The sequence below is a fragment of the Somniosus microcephalus genome, chromosome 2 (genome assembly GCF_052327205.1).
Source record: "Somniosus microcephalus isolate GS21.2 chromosome 2, FLI_Smic_1.0, whole genome shotgun sequence".
NCBI classification, from domain to species: domain Eukaryota; kingdom Metazoa; phylum Chordata; class Chondrichthyes; order Squaliformes; family Somniosidae; genus Somniosus; species Somniosus microcephalus.
Window position 1 is genome coordinate 321,502,002 of NC_140988.1, and position 16,410 is coordinate 321,518,411.

The following is a 16,410-nucleotide window of genomic DNA, read 5'->3' on the forward strand; positions in this document are numbered from 1 at the left end:
CTCACGCGTCTGGCCGGAGGAAATGCCGGTTTTCAGCATGCACAGCGCATGTGCTGAAAACCGGCATTTCCTCTCCTCTAACCCAAGAGGTGCGCTGTAGGGGGCAGCGCGTGCGTCTTGGATTTCCTCTGTTTTGGGGGGTTTGCGCATGTGTAAAGGCCTCCGGTCTTTACGCTTGTAAAAAGCACACGTAAGTATTTGTTTTTACAGGTAAGTGGTGTTTTAGTGCAATTTAGAAAAAAAATTTCCACAGGTTTATTATTTTAAAGAATCTACAATAAGGTAAGTTTAGTTTTAGACCCTTTTTATTAAAAATTTATTTTTTTCATAAAAAAAAATTATTGTTGAAATTATTTTTTTAAACTTATTTATACTTAATTTAATGATTGGGATGTTTTTTAAATTTTTATTTAAAGTTTAAGTAGTGTTTTGGGGTGCAGTACTTTTCATGAGTTTGACAGTTCTTACTCTCAAACTTATGAATGAAGTTTCCCCTCCCCTGATTGGCTAAACAGTGCTCACCTGATCCCAGCCGGCACATCGCACTAACTACGCCGCTGGGTCAGGTTAGCACAGCGTGCCGACATCAGAGCCGGGCCACTGACAGGAAATCCACTGCGGGCCAGGTTTCAGATGTCGGCGCGCCGGGTAAGTGCACATCGGGGGTTTGCACGCGCGGCAAGCCCCCGACACCAAGTTCTGGGCCATTATGTACAATGCTTGACAAGGTTTTGATGTCCATTTGCTGATGTGGTTGAAGTGAGTGAGTCAATGCGTACAGGAGTGAGGCATGAAAAAAAAGACGAAAAAGTGGGTCACAAACTTTCCTCTGGGAGCAGGCCTCAAACTTCACAAACTCTTAATTAAGGACATTCAGCCTCCGATCTTCGGGTAAGCATTCTCCAAGACGGCCTTCAAGACACACGACAACGCAAAATCGTCGAGCAGAAACTGATAGCCAAGTTCCGCATCCATGAGGACGGCCTCAACCGGGATCTTGGGTTCATGTCACGCTACATGTAACCCCACCTGACGTAGGGTCATCCAGACTCGAGTCGTCGTTGGCTTGTTCTCTCCACACAGACGCGGCCGGACCTGCTGTGATTTCCAGCAAAAAAATGTTTTTTGTCTGTTTTTTTGTTTTTCATACAGACCCCAGCATCTGCAACATTTGACCCCTTGTGACCCCACCTCATTGTTCTTTGATGTAATGTTTTCCTGACTGACCTGTTTGGACACCGTTTACACCTTTGATTGCTGTGATTATCTCTCTGCCGAGGTGTGATAAATGGCAGTTAGAAAGATTACCTGTAAACATCTGACATTATTCTCAGCCAAATACGGAGGAAAAAACAAGTCAGCTGGGAAGGCAGAGCAAATATGTGAAGGCAAAAGGGAATATGGCAAGGCTGGAAGGCATTTATTTTAATGCAAGGAGTCTTGCAAATAAGGTGGATGAACTGAAGTTGTTGCTGAACACATGGGAGTACGATATTGTTGCTATCACGGAGACATGGTCGAGGGAGGGTCAGGACTGGCAGCTCAATATTCCGGGGTATAGAATCTTCAGGCGAGACAGAGGGGGGTGTAAAAGGAGAGGGGGTGCTGCAATATTAATTAAGGAATCAATTACTGCTGTAAGGAGGGATGATATATTAGCGGGTTCCTCTAAGGAGGCCATATGGGTAGAACTTAAAAACAAAAAGGGGGCAAGCACTTTGCTGGGAGTGTACTATAGGCCCCCGAACAGTCAGGGGGAGATAGAGGAACAGATATGTAGGCAAATCTCAGAGAAGTGCGAAAATAATAGGGTAATAATAGTGGGGGATTTCAACTTCCCCAATATTAATTGGGATAGTCAGAGTGTGAAAGGCTTAGAGGGTGCAGAATTCTTAAAGTGCATCCAGGAGAGCTTTTTGAGCCAACATGTAGAAAGTCCTACAAGAGAGGGGGCGGTACTGGACCTAATTCTAGGGAATGTTGCCGGGCAAGTGGTGGAAGTGTCAGTAGGAGAGCATTTTGGCGACAGTGACCATAATTCGGTGAGATTTAAGGTGGTCATGGAAAAAGACAAAGACGGCCCGGAAATAAGGGTTCTAAATTGGGGAAAGGCCGATTTTAATATGATAAGGCAGGATCTGGCCAAAGTGGACTGGGAGCAGCTACTTATAGGAAAATCCACATCAAAGCAGTGGGAGACTTTCAGAAGGGAAATAGAGAGAGTACAACGCCAACATGTTCCTGTAAAGGTCAAGGGTGGGACCAACAAGCAAAGGGAACCTTGGATGACAAGGGATATACAAAAATGCATTAGGAAAAAAAGGGGGGCTTTTGGCAGTTACAAAAGACTAAAGATGGAGGAAGCCCTAGAGGAGTATAAAAAGTGCAGGGGCATACTTAAAAAAGAAATTAGGAGGGCGAGGAGGGGCCATGAAATAACACTGGCGAGCAAAATAAAGGAAAATCCTAAGATGTTTTATAAGTATATTAAGGGCAAGAGGATAACCAGGGAAAGGGTAGGGCCCATTAGGGACCAAAGTGGCAATCTGTGTGTAGAGCCAGATGATGTAGGCGGGGTTTTAAATGAATTTTTTGCATCTGTGTTCACTATGGAGAAAGACGATGTAGACATAGAAATCGGGCAAGGGGACTGTGACATACTTGAACATATTAGCATCGAGAGGGAGGAGGTACTAGCGGTTTTAGCAGGCGAAAAAGTGGATAAATCCCCAGGCCCGGACGAGATGTATCCCAGGCTGTTGTGTGAGGCAAAGGAGGAGATTGCAGGGGCTCTGACACAAATTTTCAGAACCTCTCTGGCCACAGGGGATGTACCAGAGGACTGGAGAACAGCTAACGTAGTACCATTATTCAAGAAGGGTAGCAGGGATAAACCAGGGAATTACAGGCCAGTGAGCCTAACATCTGTGGTAGGGAAATTATTGGAAAAAATTCTGAGGGACAAAATTAGTCTCCACTTGGAGAGGCAAGGATTAATCGGGGATAGTCAGCATGGCTTTGTCAAGGGTAAATCATGTCTGACCATTCTGATTGAATTTTTCGAGGGGGTGACTAGGGGGGTGGATGAGGGAAATGCTGTGGATGTGGTTTACATGGATTTCAGTAAAGCTTTTGACAAAGTCCCGCATAGGAGACTGGTCAAGAAGGTAAGAGCCCATGGGATCCAGGGTGCCTTGGCGCGTTGGATCCTAAACTGGCTGAGTGGCAGGAGGCAGAGGGTGATGGTCGAAGGTTGCTTTTGTGACTGGAAGCCTGTGTCCAGTGGGGTACCTCAGGGATCGGTGCTGGGACCCTTGCTGTTTGTGATCTACATAAATGATTTGGATGAGAATGTAAAAGGTATGATCAGTAAGTTTGCAGATGACACGAAAATTGGTGGGGTGGTAAATTGCGAGGAGGAAAGCCTCAGGCTACAGGACAATATAAACGGGTTGGTCAGATGGGCGGAAAAGTGGCAAATGGAATTTAACCCTGAAAAGTGCGAGGTGATGCATTTTGGACAGACAAATAAGGCAAGGGAATACACAATGAGTGGTAGGACCCTAGGAAGTACAGAGGGTCAGAGGGACCTTGGTGTACATGTACATAGATCCCTGAAGGCAGCGGAACAGGTAGATAAGGTGGTTAAAAAGGCATATGGGATACTTGCCTTCATTAGCCGAGGCATAGAATATAAGAGCAGGGAGGTTATGATGGAGCTGTACAAAACGCTGGTGAGGCCACAGCTGGAGTACTGTGTGCAGTTCTGGTCGCCTCACTATAGGAAGGATGTGATTGCTTTGGAGAGGGTGCAGAGAAGATTCACCAGGATGTTACCTGGGATGGAGCACCTCAGCTATGAAGAAAGACTAAACAGGCTGGGGTTGTTTTCCTTGGAGCAAAGAAGGCTGAGGGGGAACTCGATTGAGGTGTACAAAATGATGAGGGGCATAGATAGGGTAGATAAAGAGGAACTTTTCCCCTTAGTAGGGGGGTCAATAACAAGGGGGCATAGATTCAGGGTAAGGGGCAGGAGGTTTGGAGGGGATTTGAGGAGGAACTTTTTCACCCAGAGGGTGGTTGGAATCTGGAACTCACTGCCTGAAAGGGTGGTAGAGGCAGGAACCCTCATAACATTCAAGAAGCATTTGGATGAGCACTTGAAATGCCATTGCATACAAGGCTATGGACCAAATGCTGGAAAATGGGATTAGACTGGACAGGGATTGATGGTCGGCGCAGACACGATGGGCCGAAGGGCCTCTTTCTGTGCTGTATAACTCTATGGCCTAGAAATTCACTAGCCTTAGCGCCGCTTTTGAGGCGCTAGAGGGACTAGCGCCAGAGTTATGGCCAGTTAAAAAATTCCCTGGGGCCCTAAATCGGCGTTGCACCGGTAGCGCTGCGCCGGCACCGATGACGTCATCGGTGTGCGCAGCCTCCCGGCTGCCGTGGTAACCCGCCCGAACTCCGAAATTGAGTTGCGGCCGCCCCGCCCGTGGCAGCCGCAAGCAACGTTCTGGCAGAGGTGCCTTACTCCAGTTTGCGCCGGCGCATTAAAGGCCCCGCGGCGGCCGGCCACTTTCCCGCCGGCCGCCTGCCCGCAGCTCCCTCCCCGGACTTCTCCCCCCCCCCCCCCCGGAACAGATGCAAGCCCGGCACTTGTCCGAGGTGCCGGGCTCATTTTTAAGCTGATTTGCGCGGGCCGCGGCCGGGTGCAGGCAGCTCCTCCTTAACGGGAGGAGGAGGCCTGCACGTCCCCAGCCTGCCGCACCGCATCGGGTGCCGCAGCGCCGGAATTGCAGCGCGAAACGGCAGTTAGCGCCGATGTACCGCCGCAAAGACCCTTCAGTAGCGCCGGCAGCCGTTTGGGCGCAGCGCCACTGAATTTTTGGCGCGCGCAGGGGACTTAGCGCCGGCACTAACTTCCGGCGCTAAAGCCCTGGCTAAGCCAAAACCCAATTTCTAGGCCTATGACTCTATGACTCTATATAAGCTGTGTTTTTATGCATCTCTCCACTTCACCTGACGAAGGAGCAGCGCTCCGAAAGCTTGTGATTTCAAATAAAGCTGTTGGACTTTAAAAAAAAAAGACTTCACCTGACGAAGGAGCAGCGCTCCGAAAGCTTGTGATTTCAAATAAAGCTGTTGGACTATAACCTGGTGTTGTGTGATTTCTTAATTCCACTGTGTAGTCCATACCCAGGATTTCTATGCCAGCAAGTTCGCAAGGAGTGACAGTCTGGAGTTTGCAGGAAGCCTCTTTCTGTGTGTGTTCTCTCCCTATTTTTATGGGTAATCTTATCCTCCAGAAAGAGTAGAAAGGAGTAACTAGGAAAATGGTTTATCAGCCTTTGCCCTGCTGTAGCCTGCTGACCATTTTGTGCATGATGACAAGAACAAGCAATGCTTTTGCAACAGATGGAAGGAGTTGTCAGTGGTGTAAGGAAAAGCAAAAAGGAGATGTGGCAAAGTCTTTGCTGTTGGCTAATGGGCATCCATGGGAAGCTTCCAAAGGAACTGTTCGAGGAGATGAGTGTCATTACCTGCTGAGTTCAGAGATATGAGTTGGCCGGGTTCTGCTCTGCTGTAGGCAAGCACTTCCCGCTGGTTTAATGCTGGCAAGTGAAAATTGAACCCAACAAGTCCTGTGCTGTGTCATCCACCAAATAAATGTCAAGTACTTCTCCATGGGAAGAGAGAGAACAATAAATGGATGAGCGCTGTTTACCCGCACTGATCAAATCTTCTGTTATTTCTATCCAAATCACAAACAGCATTAGAAGAAGTCTGTGAGCATGTTATGTGATACCTGGAAAAAAGAGCAGAGACAAAGGCCCAGGAGTGTAACAAAATAAAACAAATTTTAAATGGAAACTAAAATAAATATAAATATAATAAATACTGAAATAACAACAGAAAACGCTGGAAAAACTCAGCAGGCCAGGCAACATCCGTGGAGAGAGAAACAGAGTCAACGTTTCGGGTCGAAACCCTTCTACAGAACAGAGAAGAAAAGGCAGGAAATGAAACAGATTAAAAGGCAGTTTGGGGGCTGGGAAATGGGGGAGGGGATGAAAGAAGAGACATTAAGAGATATTCAAGGTGAGACGAGATAGTAATAGGACAGGTAAAGAAACAGACACTGGCTCTAGATGAAGTGTGAAACGCGCTGGCAGAGTGAGAGACAGCTGCCATGTGGGAGAGAGAGAGGAAAAAGGAAAAGGCACAAACCAAAAGTGTGGATAAAAAATATAAAAATATAATAGGGGCCGAGGTTATGATCTGAAATTGTTGAACTCGATATTGAGTCCGGAAGACTGTAAAGTGCCTAATTTGCTATTGTCATAATAAGTGTAATTAGTGGGATTGATTGATTTAATTTAAACTCAATTAATTAAAGGGTAAATCATGGCAGGAAAGCCAGGCCCTGTGATCTGCTCCTCCTGCGAGATGTGGGAACTCAGGGACACTTCCTGTGTCCCTGACAACTACATGTGCAGGAAGTGCACCCAGCTGCAGCTACTGACAGACCACATTGCGGCGCTGGAGCTGCGATTGGATGCATACTGGAGCGTTCACGATGCTCGGGACATCGTGAATATCACGTTTAGGGAGTTGGACACACCACAGGTAGAGGTTGGACAGGAAGAAAGGGAACGGGTGACCAACAGGCAGGCAGGTAGTGCAGGGATTCCCTGTGGCCATCCCCCTCTCCAACAGATATACCACTTTGAGTACTGTTGGGGGGGATGGCTTATCAGAGGAAGGCAGCAGCAGCCAACTTCCTGGCACCAGGGGAGGCTCTGCTGCACAGAATGGAAGGAAAAAGTGTGGTAGAGCTATAGTAATAGGGGATTCAATTGTAAGGGGAATAGATAGGCGTTTCTGCGGCCGCAAACAAGACTCCAGGATGGTGTGTTGCCTCCCTGGTGCAAGGGTCAAGGATGTCTCCGAGTGGCTGCAGAACACCTTGGAAGGGGAGGGTGAACAGCCAGTTGTCGTGGTGCATATAGGCACCAACGATATAGGTAAAAAGCGGGATGAGGTCCTAAAAGCGGAATATAGGGAGTTAGGAGGTAAATTTAAAAACAGGACCTCAAAGGTAGTAATCTCAGGATTGCTAGCAGTGCCACGTGCTAGTCAGAGTAGAAGTAGAAGGATACTTCAGATGAATACGTGGCTAGAGGAATGGTGCCAGGGGGAGGGATTCAAGTTCCTGGGACATTGGAACCGGTTCTGGGGAAGGTGGGACCAGTTCAAACCGGACGGTCTGCACCTGGGCAGGGCTGGAACCGATGTCCTAGGGGGAGTGTTTGCTAGTGCTGTGGGGGAGGGTTTAAACTAAAATGGAAGGGGGTTGGGAACCTGAGCAGGGAGACAGAGGAAAGGAAAACAAGGATAAAAGCAAAAGATAGGAAGGAGAAAAACAAAAGTGGCAGTCAGAGAAATCAACGGTTTAAATCAAACGTGGCCACAGTAAATAATAATTCTAATAGGTCTAAGAACGTTAACAAAACAAGCCTGAAGGCTTTGTGTCTTAATGCGAGGAGCATTTGTAATAAGGTGGATGAATTGGCTGCACAAATAGAGGTAAACAAATATGATTTGGTTGGGATTACGGAAACGTGGCTCAAGGACGGCCAAGGCTGGGAACTCAACTTCCAGGGGTATTCGATATTCAGGAAAGATAGGCAAAAAGGAAAGGGAGGAGGGGTAGCATTGCTGGCTAAAGAAGGGATTAACACAATTGTAATGAAGGATATTAGCTCTGATGAGGTGGAATCTGTATGGGTAGAATTGAGAAATACTAAGGGGAAAAAAACATTAGTGGGAGTGGTATATAGACCTCCAAACAGTAAGGCGGAGGTTGGGGATGGCATTAAAAGGGAAATTAAAGAAGCGTGCAATAAGGGCACAGCAGTCATCATGGGTGACTTTAATCTACATATAGATTGGGCTAACCAAATTAGTAACAATACTGTGGAGGAGGAATTCCTGGAGTGTTTACGGGATGGTTTCCTGGACCAATATGCCGAGGAACCAACCAGAGATCAGGCCATCTTAGACTGGGTATTATGTAATGAGAAAGGATTAATTAGCAACCTTGTTGTACGAGGCCCCTTGGGTTGGAGCGATCATAATATGATTGAATTCTTCATTAAGATGGAGAATGAAGTAGTTGACTCAGAAACTAGGGTCCTCAATTTAAATAAAGGAAACTACGATGGTCTGAGGAGCGAGTTGGGTAGGATTGATTGGGTAATGGCACTCAAAGGGTTGACGGTGGATAGGCAATGGCAAACATTCAAAGACCGAATGGATGAACTACAGAAGTTGTTCATCCCAGTTTGGCGTAAAAATAAAACAAAAAAGGTGACTCAACCGTGGCTAACAAGGGAAATTAGGGATAGCATAAGATCCAAGGAGAGGGCATACAAATTGGCCAGAAAAAGCAATAATCCTGAGGATTGGGAGCAGTTTAGGATTCAACAAAGGAGGACAAAGGGATTAATTAAGAAAGGGAAAATAGAATATGAGTGTAAGCTTGCAGGGAACATAAAAACTGAATGTAAAAGCTTTTATAGATATGCAAAGAGGAAAAGATTGGTGAAGTCCAGCGTAGGTCCCTTGCAGTCAGAATCGGGGGAATTTATAATGGGGAGCAAAGAAATGGCATACCAACTAAATACATATTTTGGTTCTGTCTTCACAAAGGAGGACATAAATAACCTCCCAGAAATACCGCGGAACATAGGGTCTGATGAAAGGGTGGAACTGAAAGAAATCAGTATTTGTAGGGAAATGGTGTTAGGAATATTGATGGGACTGAAGGCCGATAAATCCCCAGGGCCTGATAATCTACATCCCAGGGTACTTAAGGAAGTGGCCCTAGAAATAGTAGATGCATTGCTGGTCATCTTCCAGAACTCAATAGACTTTGGAACAGTACCCATGGATTGGAGGGTAGCTAATGTTACCCCACTATTCAAAAAAGGTGGCAGAGAAAAAGCGGGGAATTATAGACCGGTAAGCCTGACATCGGTAGTGGGGAAAATGCTAGAGTCCATTATAAAAGATGTAATAGCAGAGCACTTGGAAAGCAGTGACAGGATCGGACAAAGTCAACATGGATTTACAAAAGGTAAATCATGCTTGACTAATCTACTGGAATTTTTTGAGGATGTAACTGGTAAAATAGATAAGGGAGAACCAGTGGATGTGGTGTATTTGGACTTTCAGAAGGCTTTCGATAAGGTCCCGCATAAGAGGTTAGCGTGCAAAATTAAGGCACATGGGATTGGGGGCAAGGTATTGACTTGGATAGAGAACTGGTTGGCGGACAGAAAGCAAAGAGTTGGAATAAACGGGTCGTTTTCCGAGTGGCAGGCAGTGACTAGTGGGGTACCGCAAGGATCGGTCCTAGGACCCCAGCTGTTCACAATATATATTGATGATCTGGACGAGGGAATTGGATGTATTATCTCCAAATTTGCAGACGACACAAAGCTGGGTGGGAGGGTATGCTGTGAGGAGGATGTCATGAAACTCCAGTACGATTTGAACAGGTTGGTTGATTGGGCAGAAACATGGCAAATGCACTATAATGTGGATAAATGTGAGGTTATCCACTTTGGTGGCAAAAACAGGAAGGCAGATTATTATTTGAATGGCAATAGATTGGGAGAAGGGGAAGTGCAAAGAGACCTAGGTGTTCTTGTGCACCAGTCGCTGAAGGTAAGCATGCAGGTGCAGCAGGCGGTTAAGAAGGCAAATGGTATGTTGGCCTTCGTAGCAAGAGGGTTCGAGTACAAGAACAAGGATGTCTTGCTGCAGTTGTACAGGGCCTTGGTGAGACCGCACCTTGAGTATTGTGTGCAGTTTTGGTCACCTTACCTGAGGAAGGACGTTCTTGCCATGGAGGGAGTGCAGCGAAGATTCACCAGGCTGATACCTGGGATGGCAGGAATGACGTATGAGGAGAGATTGTGTCAATTGGGCTTATACTCACTGGAGTTTAGAAGATTGAGAGGGGATTTCATCGAAACCTATAAAATTCTGTCAGGTCTGGACAGACTAGATGCAGAAAGGATGTTCCTGATGGCCGGGGAGTCCAGAACCAGAGGTCATAGTCTAAGGATAAGGGGTAAGCCATTTAGGACTGAAATGAGGAGGAATTTCTTCACCCAGAGAGTGGTGAACCTGTGGAATTCTCTGCCACAGAGGGCGGCGGAGGCCAGTTCATTAAATATATTCAAGAAAGTGTTGGATATATTTCTTGAGGCTAAAGGGATCAAGGGATATGGGGAGAAGGCAGGGTCAGGGTACTGAATTTGGATGATCAGCCATGATCTCATTGAATGGCGGAGCAGGCTCGAAGGGCCGAATGGCCTACTCCTGCTCCTATCTTCTATGTTAAATACTGAATCTGAAGACTGAGGTATTAACTTTTTGATCTGCCTTGCTTGCTGGATCCATTGCAGAGCCACAAATTATTCAAGTGTATTCACTCATTAGCATACTTACATCAAAATCCTTTGCATTATTATGAAGGGCACAGTGTACAACGATAATTTATTATGCCCTTGTTGAACTTACTGTGAGATCTGCACGAGCCAGCCAAACACTAGAAATATGATGTCAAAACACCATATGTCATTTCTGATGGCTGTTGATTTTATAAGCCTTATTGTAAATGATGCTCAACCACACACGGCAAAGCAGATCAGCCAAATGCATATTCTGTGGTGTGCATCACTGCTGTCGAAACCTTCTTTGCTAAGTTACGAATAAAATAAATTGTCTGGTGATTTGAAAATAATTTGAAACAAAAATATATATCATATTAATGTATAACAAAAAGATGTAAAGGCTAGATTATTTTGTATTATAGGAAGCACTGGGCTTTATTTGTGCCTTGGAGCTTTGACAATTACCCCATATAGCTGGCATGCAGGATCCTTTGGATGCTTGGCGTATGACTTGCGTGGAACATGGAAAAGTACAGAACCGGAAAAGACCCTGCAGTCCATCTGGTCAGTCTCGAAAACTAATATCTCTCAATCATCTATTGTACAAATATCTATCCAAGTCTCCTTTAAATTATTCTGCCTGTCAAATTTTGCACAATGTTGCACATTCCCCTGCCCACATATGGGCAGGCATATCATCGTGATGTGCAAAATAGGTAAATACGCATTATTTTGAATTTGGCACAGAGCAAACAATGACAGTAGGGAAACCGACATTTTAAATTTGGAATCTCTGTTGAGGCCCTTAACAACGCTGGGTGTCAGGGATGCACAGATATTCTTTGCACTCAATCTGCTAACAGACAAATGCTTTCCAATACTTTACCGAAAAACAGATGTTAGCCGTGATGATCTGTAGTTTGCTGAATAGGCAGATCAAATACAAATGGATGTGAGCAATTGAAAAGTGATGAGCTTGGGAAAGGATAATAAGCGTTGTCAATATAAGCTTTGATGTCAATCTTAGCTTAGTGGTAGCACTCTCACCTCGGAGTCAGACAGCGTCGCTTCAAAATCCACTCCAGAGGCTTGCCTACATATTATAGGTGACACTTCAATGCAGTACTGAGGAAGTGTTGCACTATTCTCTCAACCAACATCACTAAAACAGATAATCTTGTCCTTTCTCTCATTGCTGTTTGTGGGACCGTGCTATGCACAAATTGGCTGCTAGGTTTCCTTACATTACAACAGTGACTACACTTTGAGAAAATACTTCATTAATCATGAAGCACTTTGGGACATCCGCAGGACGTTAAAGGTACTGTATAAATGCAAGTTCTATCTTGCTTAAATAGGATCTCACTTCCCTGATTTGACTACAAAGTTCTTGCTCCAATCTCCCTACTGACCTGGTGATTGATGTTGGTTGAGAGATAAATATTGGTCAAGACAACAGGAGAACTCCCTGCTCTTCTTTGAATAGTGCCACGGGATCTTTTACACCCATCTGAGAGGCAGAGGGGGCTTTGGTTTAATGTCTTATCCAAAAGACGGCACCTCTGACAGTGCAGCTTTCCCTCATTACTGCACTGGAGTGTCAGCCGAGACTTTGTGCTCAAGGCTCCATAGTGAAGCTTGAACCCACAACCTTATCCTCAGAGGTGAAAGTAATACCACTGAACCAAGGCAGACACCAGAATAGCTCTAGATTTTTACAGTCCTTAATTTTAAAATCAGCTCAGTCAGCAAAATCCTCACATAACCTCAGATTGGGTGATCGCTTTGCGGAACACCTCTGTTCAGTCCGCAAGCGTGACCCTGAGCTTCGGGTCACCTCCGCACTCTGACCTCTCTGTTCTCGGCCTCCTAATGTTCTAATGAAGCTCAACGGAAGCTCGAGGAACAGCACCTCATCTTTCAATTAGGCACTTTACAGCTACCGGACTCAACATTGAGTTCAACAATTTCAGGTCATAACCACCACTCCCATTTTTCTGGACAGCAGCTGTTGGTAAATGGTGAGAGATTGGGAAATGTTGGTATTCAGAGGGACCTGGGTGTATTTGTACACAAATCACTGAAAGTTAACATGCAGGTACAGCAAGCAATTAGGAAAGCAAATAGTATGTTGGCCTTTATTACAAGAGGATTTGAGTATAAGAGTAAAGAAGTCTTACTGAATTTATATGGGGCCCTGATGAGACCACATCTGGAGTATTGTGTACAGTTTTGGTCTCTTTACCTAAGGAAGGATATACTTGCCATAGAGGGAGTGCAACGAAGGTTCACCAGACTGATTCCTGGGATTGGGGGATTGTCCTATGAGGAGAGATTGAGTAGACTAGACCTATATTCTCTGGAGTTTAGAAGAATGAGAGGTGATCTCATTGAAACTTACAACATTCTTACAGGGCTTGACAGAGTAGATGCAGAGAGGATGTTTCCCCTGGCTGGGGAGTCTAGAACCAGGGGTCAGTCTCAGAATAGAGGGTCAGCCACTTAGGACTGAGATGAGGAGAAATTTCTTCTCTCAGAGGGTGGTGAATCTTTGGAATTCTCTACCCCAGAGGGCTGTGGAGGCTCAGTCATTGAGTATATTCAAGACAGAGATCGATAGATTTTTGGATATTTTACCACATTTTTAATGGGGTTCACGTCGTTCGGAGATCACGTCAGGTAAGTAGGTCGGGTTCTCAGTGTCTCCCCATTGCTGTGAATAGGTAGCAGCTGCAAAAGTGGTATGAAAGCTATCATTTCACAGCTGGTCACTTTCCAATATCAGAAGCTTGAGCCTTCAGGACTTGGAAGACACTTTTGAGCTGGATGCAGTTTGGAAGTGTTTGGAGTAAACTCTCAATCCACTGTCCCCACAGAACAGCTCCCTCTTTCCCCAGTACTGGTGCCAGTGACCCATGAATTGATACCCCTGCCTCCCACACCACTCTTTCAGCCACGCATTTAACCTTCGAATCTGTTTGTCCCTATGCCAATTTGCACATGGCTCAGGTAACAATCCACAGATTATTACCTGTGAGGTTCTGTGTTTTAATTTCGACCCTAGCTCCTCAAACTCTCTCAGCAGAACCTCATTCCGAGTTATACCTATGTCGTTGGTTCCTACATGAACCACGACAACTGGATCCTCTCCCTCCCACTCCAAGTTCTTCTCCAACCGCAAGGAGACATCCTTTACCCTGGCACCAGGCAGGCAACACAACCTTCAGAACTCTTGGTCGCGGCTGCAGAGAACAGTATCTATCCCTCCGACTATGCTGTCCCCTACCACTACCACATTCCTTTTCACTCCACCCACTTGAATGGCCTCCTGCACCATGGTGCCATGGTTAGTTTGCTCATCCACCCTGCAGTCCTTGTTCTTATCCTCACAGGTAGCAAGTATCTTATACCTGTTGGTCAAAGTCAAGGGCCGAGGCTCCTCCATCACTACATCCTGGGTCCCCATGCCTTCCTGACTCATGGTCACAACCTCCTGTCCCTGACCATTGATGAACTCTAAAGTACTACTTAATCTAAGGGGTGTGACTGCCTCCTGGAACAAAGTGTCCAGGTGACTCTCCCCCTCCCTGATGCCCCACAATGTCTGCAGCTCAGACTCCAGCTCAACAACTCTGAGCCAAAGTTCCTTGAGCTGCAGCCACTTACCGCAGATGTGGTTGTTCGGAATCTCGCTGGTCTCCACAAACCCCCACATGCTGCAGTTATGGCACACCAGGCCATGTCTATCGATCCTTCTTTATTTACTTGGATGGTTAATTAATTATTTTTTTTTAATCAATTATTTTAGTTTTATTCGTTAATTGGTTTACCTAGTTTAAGTTACTAATTCAGTAAAGTAAAGTAATAGCAAGTTACAGTTCCTAGCTCTGAGTTTAACCCACTTCCGTAGCTTAGAGGCTAAAGAAAACTGTAATGCTCACCAATCAATCACCTACCTGCTGCCATTTGATGTCACTCCTTGATTTTTTTCTGTTTTGAAGGTTCCGTTGTGAAGGAATAAGCCACATAACCTATTTAGAAAAATACACTATCTTATGAAAGAATTCTGGCCTTGTTGAAACAGGACAAGTTGTTGACCCTGAATAAATAACCTTATTGAAACAGAAGGTGCATGGCTCCAAGAGGCTGACTTTTGGGAACAAAAACAGTGGTCCACCCTGAATAAGGTGTTTTAATTTAAACTTCGTAAAGATGGCACATAAGATAAGGAACATCTGCCCTCGTAAAGATGACATAAAATAAGGGACACCTGCCCTTCACACCGTTTTATATGGTGAACCCAGAACACCTGGAGATGTGACAAGATTCTGGAATATTACAAGCTGATGTAGCAGTAAAGAATTGCAGAGGTCAGCAGAAAGATGAATAGGGATAATTAACTTGGGTCAGCAGAAACCTTAAAGGAAATACAACTGAAAAAGGGTATAAATATTGAAGTCTCAAATGAGATAGCAGACTCGCTTTAATCAGGCAAAGTGATTCTCAACTACAGAGGCGGCTCTGTGATCTTTCACTCTTTGTACCTCGGGGATCAAAGGTATTTTGATATTGATGGATATCCTGTATAGAAAACTTTAAGAACCGCAATACTGCAGCGAAGTTATGATTTAAAAGTAAGATTCGCTGTTAATAATAAGATCGTATTTTTTCTCTTTTTAGAACTGTTAACATTGCGATTGACTGATTCACCAACTGTAAATTGCATGTCGGTTCTTTAATAAATCTCTATATATTTTTAGAATTGTCTCACATAAGTCTTCTGTATCAATAACTCGCGAACTCAATCTCTGTACACTCTTTAGTGGAGAGGTACATGTCTGAGAGGAGTTTTCCGGATCCTCATAATATCCAGGATGTTACAGTCTAGCTGAACGTATTAAAAGTGCTATCTGGAGGATGGTAACATTCTCGGGTTGTTCCTTTCCTTTAGGGAGAAATAGCCCGGACTTTTAGACCCAGTTAAGTGTCTTTAGGATTCGGCTGCCTCAAACTTTAGTTGAAAGTGAACATCTGAGAAATAGGCCTGATCCGGGATAGCCCCAAAGGGGCTAAACTAGTAAATATCCCTTCACCGCGCGCTGCTTCTCTCTTTATAGTGCTGCTACCATCGCTGCTCTCGCCGTTTTATCGCAGGTCCGCTCCTCTCGCCGCTGCTCTCACTGTTCGTGCTGCCTCTCTCTATATCGCCACTGCTGTCGCTGCTCTCACCATTTTATCGCAGGTCCGCTCCGCTCACCGCTGCTCTCACTGTTTGCGCTGCCTCTCTCTTTATATCGCCGCTGCTGTCGCCGTTTTATCGCAGGTCCGCTCCTCTCACCGCTGCTCTCACTGTTCGTGCTGCCTCTCTCTTTATAATGCCACCACTGCTGCTGCCACTGCTCTCGCCGTTTTATCCCAGGTCACCTCCTCTCCAGCATTTTCTGTTTTTATTTCTGATTTCCAGCATCCGCAGTGTGATAAAAATAATAACTTCCGGGAAGTTATGTCATCACTTCCTGTGAACTGTGAACTGTGAACTATGAACTATGAACTGTGTACATACCTCACTTCCTGTCATGTGTCACTTCCTGTTGGACTGGTATAAATACTGGTCTGTTCAGTATTGTCAGAGGCATGGTAAAGACCTCTCTTGTATATAGTGTGTTTATAAGTTACTTGATGGTAAGCCTCCTTTTTCTTACATCAATTTAAGTAACTTAGTATTTACACTCACAAATACTAGACCTTCGGACAAACTCGGAATTAAGGATCCAGGGAACCACCCATCATGGAGAAAATCCTTAGACCTATTCGTCTGGACTTGGACCCGAATGCACCAGCAGCTGGCAGGGTATGGAAGCATTGGTACCGTACTTTTGAGAATTTTCTGGATGAATGTGAAGCGGATGCTCCTGCTAGATTGAAGATACTTATCAAT